Genomic DNA, 11,839 nt, shown 5'->3' with positions numbered 1-11,839 from the left:
ACTGAAATTCACAGGTCTCCTACCATAGAAGTTCACACCACAAAATCAGGAAGTCAATACAGATCAATTTAAGAAGCATAAGCAAAAAAGAAGAGCCTCAGAAATAAGGGGAAGACAAATAAAGAACCCCCAATGAAAAAGAAAAGAAGAATCCTCAGAAAGAGTACTAAAAGAAATAGAGGCAAGCAAACTAGCAGATATTGAGTTCAAAACAACTGTTACAAGGAAGCTCAATAAGCTCAGAGAGAATTACAAAAAACTACAGGGGAACTATGAGAAACTTGCTGCAAACAATATCAGCATGCAAAAGGACATAGAAACTATCAATAAGAAACAAAAGGAAATGAGAATACAATTTGAACTGAAGAACACAGTGAAAGGAACCAAAAACAGGCTAGATGAAGCAAAAGATAAAATCAGCAAGCTGGAGGACAAGGTAGAAAAATGTTCTCAGAAAGAGCAAGAAAATGAAAAAAAACTCAAAAAGAATGGACAGGCATCGAGGGAAATGTAGGACAACATGAAACATAATAATATCCTTATAATAGGGATACCAGAAGGAGAAGAAGAGAAAGAAGGGATAGAGAACCTGTTTGAAAAAGTAACGATGGAAAACTTCCCTAATTGGAGGAGAGAAAAAGTCACACAAGTCCAGGAAGCACAGGGGGTCCCATTCAAGAGGAACCCAGTGAGGCCTAGCCCAAGACACATCATAATTAAAATGGCAAATATCAAAGATAAAGTGAGAATTGTTAAAGATATCAAGGGAGAAACAGGTAGTAACATACAAAGGAGCACCATTACAGCTAGCAGCTGACTTCTTAACAGAAACACTACAAGCCATAAGGGAATGGCAAGAAATATTCCAAGTCATGAAAAGCAAAGGTCTGCAACCAAGGCTGCTCTACCCAGCAAGGCCCTCAATGAAAATGGAAGACAAAATAAGGAGATTCCCAGACAAAAGGAGGCTGAAAGAATACACTCTACCAAATCAACATTGCAAAATATGCTAAAGAGGCTGCTTTAAAAAGATGAAGAAAAAGACTGAGAAAAAGAGGAACACAGGTACAAAAGGAAAGAAGAATAAATTTCTATTAATTATAACTTTAAATGTAAATGAATTAAATGCTCCAATCAAAAGACATCCGGTAGCTGAATGAATAAGAAAACACGAACCACACAGATGTGCTTGCAAGAGACCCATCTCAGAACAAAGAACCTACATAGACTGAAAGAAAAGAGATGGAAAAAAATTTTCCAAGCAAATGGACAGGAAAAAGAAGCTGGGATACCAGTACTTATATCAGAAAAAAATAGATTTCAAAATAGAGGACATGAAGAGACCCAGAAGGACACTTCATAATACTCAAAGGAAAAATCTATCAAGAAGATATAAACATTGGGATCTTGTATGCACCCAACATAGGAGCAACCAAATATATAAGGAAAATCTTGGAAGACTTCAAGAAAGTGATAGACAGCAACACCTTCTTAGTAGGGGATTTTAACGCCCCATTGTCAACAATGGGTAGATTTTCCAAACAAAATATCAACAAGGATATTGTGGAACTGTGGCACACTAGATCAAATGGACTTAACTGACATATATAGAATCTTCCATCCCAAAGAAGCGAAATATACATTCTTTTCAAAATGCACATGCAACATTTTCAAAGATAGACCACATGACGGGACACAATATAAGCCTCAGAAAATTTTTAAAAAAATGAAATTGTAACAAGCATTTTCTCAGACCACAAGGGCTTAAAGCTAGAAATCAACCTCAAGGAAAAAACTCAAAAACATTCAAACTCATTGAAACTGAATAGTATGCTATTAAATAATGAATGAGTCAATAACGAGATCAAAGAAGAAATCAAAAAGTTTCTGGAAACAAATGAAAATGGACAAACAACAGTCCAAAACCTATGGGGCAGAGTGAAGGCAGTCCTGAGAGGGAAGTTCATAGTAACACAAGCCTACCTAAAAAAGATAGAAATATTTCAAATAAACAACCTAACCCTTCATCTTCAAGAACTGGAGGAACAACAACCAAAAAAATCCCAGAGCAAGTAGAAGAAAATAAATAATCAAGATAAGAGCAGAATTGAATGACATAGAAACTAAAAGAACAATCCAAAGGATCAATAAATCCAGGAACTTGTTCTTTGAAAAGATAAACAAAATTGACAAGTCTTTAACCAGACTTATCAAGAAAAAAAGGGAGAGGACCCTAAAAAATAATATCAGGAATGAAAAAAGGAGAAATTGCAACTGATACCACAGAAATACAAAGGATTATAAGAAATTATTATAAACAACTATATGCCAAGAAATTTGAAAAGCTGAGTGAAATGGACAAATTTCTAGAAAAATACAACCTTCTGAAACTGAATCAAGAAGAAACTGAAAGCATGAACAGACTGATAACAGCTGGGGAAATTGAAGCAGTAACCAAAAAACTCCTGGCACACAAAAGCCCTGGACCAGATGGTTTCACAGGAAAATTTTACAAAACAGTTAAGGAAGAGCTAACCCCAGTCCTACTCAGACTATTCCAAAAAATCCAGGAGGGAAGACTCCCAAACTCTTTTTAACAAAGCCAGCATCATCCTAACCCCAAAACCAGACAGACATAACAAAGAAAGAAAAGTACAGGCCAATATCACTGATGAGCACAGACACTAAAATCCTCAGCAAAATAGTTGCAAGTCATATCGAGCAATACATTAAAATAATCATCCACTATGATCAAGTGGGATTCATCCCAGCTGATGGTACAATATTCACAAATCAATAAATGTAATATATCACATAAACAAAAGGGCAGACAAAAATCACAAGATCATATCAATAGATGCAGAAAAAGCACTTGATAAGAACAGTACCCATTTATGATAAAAACACTCAGCAAAGGGGGCACACCTCAACATAATAAAGGCCATATATGAAAAACCTATAGCCAACATCATACTCACTGGGTAAAAGCTAAAAGCTTTTCCGCTAACATCAGGAACAAGAGAAGGATGTCTGCTTTCACCACTTTTATTCAACATGGTATTGGAAGTCCTAGCCACAGCCATCAGTCAAGAAAAAAAATAAAAGTCACCCAAATTGGAAAGGAAGAGGTAAAACTATCATTGTTTGCAGATGACAAGATAGTGTACATAGAAAACCCTATAGTCTCCACCAAAAAATACTCAACACAATCCATGATTTTGGCAAACAGCAGGATACAAAGTCAATATTCAGAAATCAAAGGTTTTTTGTAAACCAAGAATGAAATATCAGAATCAGAAATCAGGAAAAAATCCCATTTGCTATAGCAACAAGAAAAATAAAGTACCTAGGAATCAACCTAACCAAGGAAATAAAAAACCTGTATGCAGAAAACTACACTGCACTGAAAAAGAAATTAAGGAAGACACAAATAAATGGAAGTACAGACCATGTTCCTGGATTGGAAGAACTGGCATCATCAAAATGTCCATACTTCTCAAAACAATTTATAGATTTAACATAATCCCTATTAAAATGATGTATTTTCACAGGTAAATTTCAAAAATTTATATAGAACCATAAATTACTATCAATAGTTGCAAAAATTTTGAGAAAGAAGCATAAGGGATCACAATACCTGACATGAAACATTATCACAAGGCCAGTGTAATCAAAACAGTCTGGTACTGGCATAAGAACAGACACATAGATCAATGGAACAGAATTGAGAGCCCAGAAATAAACCCATGTCTCTATGGTCAGTTAATATTCAACAAAGGCAGCTGAAGCATAAAATGAAGTAAAAATAGCCTCTTCAGCAAATGGTGCTGGGAGATCTGGAATGGTCCATGTGAAAAATTAAACTGGACCACCAGTTTATACCATAAACGAGAACAAACTCAAAATGGGTAAATCTCTTAAACATAAGCCACGACACCATAAAAGTCCTAGAGGAGAACATAGGCAAAAAAAAACCCTCAGATATTCTATGCAGCAATAGTTTCACCGATATGTCCCCTAGAGCAAGGGACATAAAGGAAAGGATAAACAAATGGGACTTCATCAAAATAAGAGGCTTCTGCACAGCTAAAGAAAACATCACCAAAATGAAAAGGGAACCTACCATATGGGAAAATATATTTGCCAATGATACCTGGGACAAGGGTTTGATCTCCAAAAAATATAATGAGCCCACATGACTTCACTCTAGGAAGAAAAACAATCCATTTCAAGAATGGGCAAAGGACCTGAACAGACACTTCTCCAAGAAGGACATAAACAGTGCCCAGAGACATATGAAAGGATGCTCAACATCACTAGCCATCAGAGAGATGCAAATTAAAACCACAATGAGATAAGATACCACTTCATACCGATCTAAATGGCCATGATAATCAGATCAACAAAGAAGTGCTGGTGAGGTTGTGGAGAAAAGGGAACCCTAGTACACTGTTGCTGGGGATGCAGACTGGTGCAGGCACTGTGGCGAACAGTTTGGAATTTCCTCAAAAAGGTAAAAATCAAACTACTTTTTGACCCAGCAATTCCACTGCTGGGATTATATTCTAAGAATCTTGAATCACCAATTCAAAAGAATTTATGCACCCCAATGTTCATAACAGCATAATTTGCAATAGCCAAGTATTGGAAGCAACCTAAGTACCCAACAGTACATTAGTACATCAGAAAACTATGGTACATTTACATAACCAAATACTACGTAGCAGAAAGAAAGAAAGAGCTACTACCCTTTGCAACAGCATGGATGGAACTGGAGAGCATTATGCTAAGTGAAATAAGCCGGGGGAGAAAAACAAATACCATATGATCTCACCTATAAGTAGAACCTAATCAACAAAATGAACAAGCGAGAAAAATATAACTAGTAACATTGTAAAAAAAAAACCATGAGGAGGAAGGAGGGGGTAAATGGGGGAAAAGAAGGGGAAGGGTCAAGTCAAGGAACATGTAAAAAGGACCCATGGACAAAGCCAACGTGGGGAAAGATTGAGGGTGGGAGGTGCAGGTAGGTGAGGCTGGGGAGAGTGATGGCAGGGAAATGGAGACAACTGTACTTGAACAAGAATTAAAAATAAATAAATGAAAATAAATAAAACACCTTCATAATTTTGAAAAAAAAAAAACAGAATCAAAGGGCAGATCAAGTGCTTCCCAGACAAGAAAAGAACTAAAGGAGTTCATCATCACCAGACTATTATTCTATGAACTGTTAAAAGGACTTATTCAAGAAAAAGAAGATCAAAGCTATGAACAATAAAATGGAAAAAATACAAATCTACGAACAATTGAATCTAAAAAAAAAACTTAAGCAAACAAGAACAGGGACAAAGTCATGGATATGGAGAGCATTTTCATGGTTGCCAGATGGGAAGGGGAAGGTGGAGAATGAACCAATGTCTCCATGGTCAGTTAATATTCAACAAAGGCGGCTGAAGCATAAAATAGAGTAAAAATAGCCTCTTCAACAAATGGTGCTGGGAGATCTGGAATGGTCCATGTGAAAAATTAAACTGGACCACCAGTTTATACCATAAACAAGAATAAACTCAAATGGGTAAATCTCTTAAACAAAAGCTACGACACCATAAAAGTCCTAGAGGAGAACATAGGCAAAAAAACCCAGGAGAGCTAACCCCAGCTCAGCTAAATGGGCGGTAGAGAATGGGTGAAGAAGTGAGGGGATTAGAAAGTGCAAATAGATAGTTACAGAATAACCATGAGGATATAAAGTACAGCATAGGATATGGAGTAGCCAAAAAACTTATACACATGATCCATGTACATGAATAATGGTGTGGGATTGCCTGAAGGAGTGGGGGGTATTCAGTGGAGGGGTCAAAGAGGGAAAAATTGAGACAACTGTAGTAGCATAATGAATAAAATATAACTTTAAAAATGGAAATAATATAATAATAAATAATAATACAGGAATAAAAAAATATTCCTAACAGTAAAGGTTACATGGAAATACCACAAAAGGCATGTCGGAAAATCTTTTCATTCACAAAAATGAAGATATATCTAATATTATACTGAAATACAAAATATATATTAGCAACCAATATAGATTAAAATTATATGGTATTATCCCACTAGACTTTATTTAATTATATAGGATGTTTTAAAGAAGCAAGATAAAATAATTATATAGATACATAACTTAGATCTATAAAAATAGTTTCAGTTCTGAATTCTTTAGCCAATGTAAAATGAAAGCCAAAACCAATGATATATTTTACACTGTTATAAATGCAAAAATTAACCAATTATACCAAAAATATATTATGTTTTAGGGCTAAGGATATGTTTTATATGTATTTTTAAAGGACCAAGTGTTTTTTATTGCATTACGGCATTGAATTACATGTGTTTATATTTGAACTATACTTAATTCACATTGGTAAATGGTTGGAATAAACTTTAAAAAAGAGTAAAATATTTGAGATAGTTTGTGTTTTCATAAATTTTAAAATATATACACATTTATATATAACTATAAGTAGGGAGAGAGTGAGAAAAATCAAGAGAGAGAGAGACAGAGATGAGTTGATGACCTGGTTGGGCCATTAATAAGAGCAATAGGAAGATGTGGTAGTTTGAGGCTTTCTCTATGGAACTGAATTTTAAACAAAATTTGAAGAATGAGAATAAACTGGTCATTAACACAAATGGTGTAGCATTTTAAAGAGCTTAATACATTTCTGAGAACTAACAAAAAATTAACACAAATGGGAGTGTGATAAGCAATGCAGTCAGAAAAGTAGAGAACCTTCGTGTTGTGCAAAGTAGTATAGGACATGGCAGGAAGTTTAGAATTAATTCTAAGTAATAAAAAGTTGAATGAGTTTAAGAAAGACTATGGCATAACTTTGTTTATATACTCTGCCAAATGAAGGAAGAATGATGGTAATTGGGAGGTGATGAGAATGGTGTATACAAGGAAACCAAATATTCCTGGTGTGAGAGAATGATTGCCTGAAGTTGAGTGGTGTCAGTGAGGACTGAAAACATTTTTAGAATTTTTTAATGTATGTAAGAAAACTCCTTTGCTTCTGGCTTTAATAACAACATAGGCAATGAATCCATTAAGTAAACTATGGAATCTTGGGGAAATTTAGGTTTGGAGGTGAGGGAAAGGAGGCTCACGAGTTTCAATCTGATAGATTAAGTTTAAAATATTTCTTAGAGATCTGAGAGTTTGAGCAGGCAATTGTACAGTTTGAGGGCATCTTCAAGACTGAAGACATTAGGTTGAAATAATTAGCATTTAATTGACATTTAAAGATGTGGAAGTGGACGATACTACCTAGAGAAAGAGGGCTAAATTAGAAAGCCCACAAACAACACTTGATACTTCATTCTGAGGCCACATGGAATTGGAAAAGAGAAGAGATTGAGAAGAAACTGTTGGTTAACTGGGAAAAAATTAGAGTGAAGTGTGTTCTAGAAAAAGAGAGGACAGTATCTCAAGAATTGAAAGAGTAAAAAAAAATGTCAAATGTTTCTCAGTCATTGTAAGACAGGATAAAAAGAAGACATTGCATTTAGTCACATGTTTTAGTCATACTTTTTGACTTTGTATTCCTCAATGAAAGAAAGAAGCTTTAATAAAAAATAGAATGGGTTGAAATGATCCCAGGGAAAGAGGTTCTATAAAAGGTGTTTTCATTTAATATTTATTGTATGTATTTTTTCTATTACTATTTTTCCCTTTACACCCTTCTCCCCAACAATCAACACACTGTTGTCCATGTCCATGAGTCCTTTTCCTTTTATGCTCAACCCCTCCATCCCAAAGCTTCCCTTACAGCTGTCATCCTGTTCTCCATCTATGAGTCTGTCCCTATTTTCCTTGTTAGTTCAGTTTGTTCATTAGATTCCACATATGAGTCAAATCATGTGGCATTTGTCTTTCTCTGACTTGCTTAATTCACTTAGCATAATGTTCTCCAGGTCTATCTATACTGAAGTGAAGGGTAAAATTTTCTGCTTTTTTACAGTTGAGTAGTATTCCATTGTGTAAATGTCCTATAGTGGTTGTATTGACTCCTCTACTGGTGGAAACGGGCTGCTTCCATAACTTGGTGACTGTAAATAATGATGCAATGAACATAGGGATGCTTGTATTCTTTCAATGTAGTGTTCTGGGTTCCTTAAGATATATTCTAGAATTGGAATAGCTGGGTCAAAAGGCAGATCCATTTTTAATTATGTTGAAGTAATTCCATACTGCTTTCCACAGTGCGGCACAAATCTGAATATTTTCATTCCTATATATTGACTAAAACTATTGTAAAGTGAGGTTTCTAGAGTATCTAAGATTTCTGTTTATAATAAAATTAATTCTCACTCAAAAATATTTTTTATACATCTAGTATATGTGGGCAGTGCTCTGGACACAGGAAACTATAACACCAAATCACCAAATAAACAAGATAGATATGCTTATTACCTTCACAAAGTTATACATTTTAATGTGTGTATAGGCCTGAAGGGAAAAAATATGGTTATACTCAATCAGTCTACTTGCCTAAATCACTAAGACTCATAAATCCTTCAGTACCATAAAAAATGTCATAAGTCTGCAATAATAAAGAGCTATGAGTTTTGTACAATAATCAATCAATCAAAGGAACAGAATATTTAGGTAATAAACAATAAAAAATGATCAATGTAACTGTATATTCAGATAACAAATAAACTATAAATAAAATACTTGCAAATCTGCCAAATGCTAAGAAGCAAATAAAGAATGTGAAAAATGAAGAGAAAGAATAATGCATCTATGAGGATCCCCATGGAGGGAGCTATTTAATAATGTGTTTGGAAATCTATTTTTTAAATGTTCTTTTTTATTTGCCTACTTAGGATATTATAATTTTATTTCCTATTGATCAAATAGGAACCTCATAAGTAGCTGAAAGAGAGCAAATGCAATATATACACACCATGAGAGGGGGAAATATCTTTTACTTCTCAACATTAATTTAAAAAAAAAAGAAAGAAAGAGGAAAAGAGTCAGAAGTTAAATCTAATTCAGTGTGCATCATTATTAAGTTGCGGTTAACCATAGATCAAGTACAACTGGAAGATGTTCTGATTAGTGTTTATGGAATAGATGAGAGTGCCCACATAGGTTGATATCACTTCTGTAACTCATATTTCAAATACAGAAACAACTTTTTCAAAAATTATATTTGAAAAATCTGGGCATGCTTTCTGTAGTAATTCTTTCTAAGATTCAACTAATATAAACATCCCTGAGTTCACATAATAATAGGATGTATTGCTGTATACACAAGGGATTCAGTTATTTCCATAGTGTATGATAGATATTTTGTTTTTAATTTTTTTAATTACAATTTTTCCATTACCATCTGTCACACTTACAACCTCTTCCATCTCTACCCAACCCCCTCTTCACTGCAATCACCACACTGTTGTCCATGTCCATGCGTTCTTTTGCTTTTTTGCTTGATTCTTCCACCCCTTCTTCCCCCCAACACCAAGAAGTATCAACCTGCTCTCTCTGAGTCTGTACCTATTTTGTCTATTAGTTTAGTTTGTTCATTAGATTTCACATATAAGTAAAATCATGTGGTGTTTGTCTTTCTCTGGCTGGCCTATTTCACTTAGCATAATGTTCTCCAGAGCCATTCATGCTGTTGCAAAAGGTAAGATTTCCATCTTTTTTGCAGCCAAGTAGTATACTATTGTGTAAATGTCCCATGGTGGTTTTATCCACTCATCTACTAATGAACACTTGGAATGCTTCAAAATCTTGGCTATTGTAAATAACACTGCAATGAACATAGGGGTGCTTATGTTTCTTCAAATTAGTATTTTGGGTTTCTTAGGATAAATTCCCAGAAGTGGAATCACTGGGTCCAAAGGTAGATCTGTTTTTAATTTTTGGAGGTATCTCTACACTGCTTTCCATAATGGCTACACCAGTCTGTATTCCCACAAATGGCACAAAAGGGTTCCCCTTTATCCACATCCTCACAAGCACTTGTTTTTGATTTTTTGATGATAGCCATTCTGACGAGTGTGATATTTTTAAATGAGAACTTAAAATATATATTAAATTCTAATTAAAAGCTTACAAATATTTTACTTGAACAAAATAAAATTACATAAAATGTACAACCAATTTTACAAAACACTAGTAATAAAAAAAATAAAGCAAGCAAGCCATAAAAAATAAAGATCCTTGAGCAGTTACTATATACCAAACACTGTGATTTTATTTAGTATGGACACATATCTTTTGTGCCAGGGACGCTCCTGGCTTTTGTGTGTTGCTCCAGCATAATAATAGTACCCCATGCACTGTCAAATTTGTCACAGTTTAGATGATAAGCTGTTTAGCAATCTATTTAATTCTTACCAGATAGATTTGGTGTGGTTATAATCATTTTATTTATTTTTTTATAAGTAACCAAGGCATAGAGAGAATTTAACCTCTGTCACACATATGGTAAACTGGGCTTCAAACCTTCAAACCTGTGGAACAATAAATCTTCCCTGGGCTACTCAGTGTTCCTGTAAATAGCCATCTCCTACCAAATGAGACACCAAAACGTAATGATGTAAAGAAGAGAATGTTTGCCTACCCAGAAAAAAATTATTTTTTACTTACTGTAAGGATTAGATTATAGCCATTTGTTTAGTTAATTATGCTGATACAAAGGATAGTAAAATTTCTCTCAACTTCCCTAAAGGTCAGTGGTTAAGCCTAGACTATATATATCCTTATGTTAAGCTCCCAAGGTGCCAGCAACAAAAGAGCTCTATCCCTTAGGTATTTGTATACCAAGGACAAATGGGCCAGAACCCAGCAGGCATCTCCAGATCATAAAAACCAGAAGTATTGCAACTTCTCTAGACTTTGAGATGATGCATTTACATTCTAAAAGGTTAAAGCGAAAACCTAAGATCATTTCCATCCTATTTCCAGGGAAGAAAAGGGAAGAGGGCACAGTCACCTCTCCCCTCTATTAAGTAGAGAAAAGTCATTTTTCTCCAATTTTCAATTATAAGGTTCCTGTCATGAGTGCAGGGAGTTGTTCCATTTGACTTTCACCATATCACCCCATAGGTAAGGACTGAAACAAGGGAGACCAGCACAGTTACTTTTATTTGAATGGTAATAACTTATGTATCTCTTACCGAGAACACCTCATGTGTACATGCAAGACGAAATGAATAAGGATGAATATTAAAAGTAACAAATCCAAGAAGTGCAGTTCTACAGTCTGATTGCCAAATCACATTTATTCTTTTCCTATAACACTTTAAAAATGTCATTAAGTTGCAATAAAAATTGCTGTGGTAATTTAACAAAAATTAGAAATTAATTGAAGAATACACATGAATCAGAAATAGATATTAGCATAAGAAAAAATTTTAATAAATAATTTAAAATAACATTTTCATTTAATATCTTTGTATTAATTAATATTTTAAAATATCAGTTAGATGTTATATCTTGGATTATTTTATAATTTTTTTAAATAAATAAAGCTACAGAAAAAGAAATTAAGGTCAACTAAATTGAATAGTCATTAAAAAGGAAAGAGTAAGTTATAAGTTTAGGTGAGATAAAATAAACTGTAAAGGTAAAATAGAATGAATTTGACACCAAAGAATAATATATACTAGGAAAACAAAGATATATTAAATATTTTATTACACTAATAAAAGTAAATGTGATAAGAACTTTAAGTAAAAAAGAATATTAAATAAGATCTATATAAATTGATGTAAAACATTTTAAGAAATACAATTCATAAAAGTAAAGAAACATAAAATGATA

This window comes from Pteronotus mesoamericanus, unplaced genomic scaffold (genome assembly GCF_021234165.1).
Source record: "Pteronotus mesoamericanus isolate MK-2021 breed Mesoamerican mustached bat unplaced genomic scaffold, CSHL_Meso_final contig_100, whole genome shotgun sequence".
NCBI classification, from domain to species: Eukaryota; Metazoa; Chordata; class Mammalia; order Chiroptera; family Mormoopidae; genus Pteronotus; species Pteronotus mesoamericanus.
The sequence above is the reverse complement of the archived record's forward strand: the minus strand, read 5'-3'. Positions refer to the sequence as shown.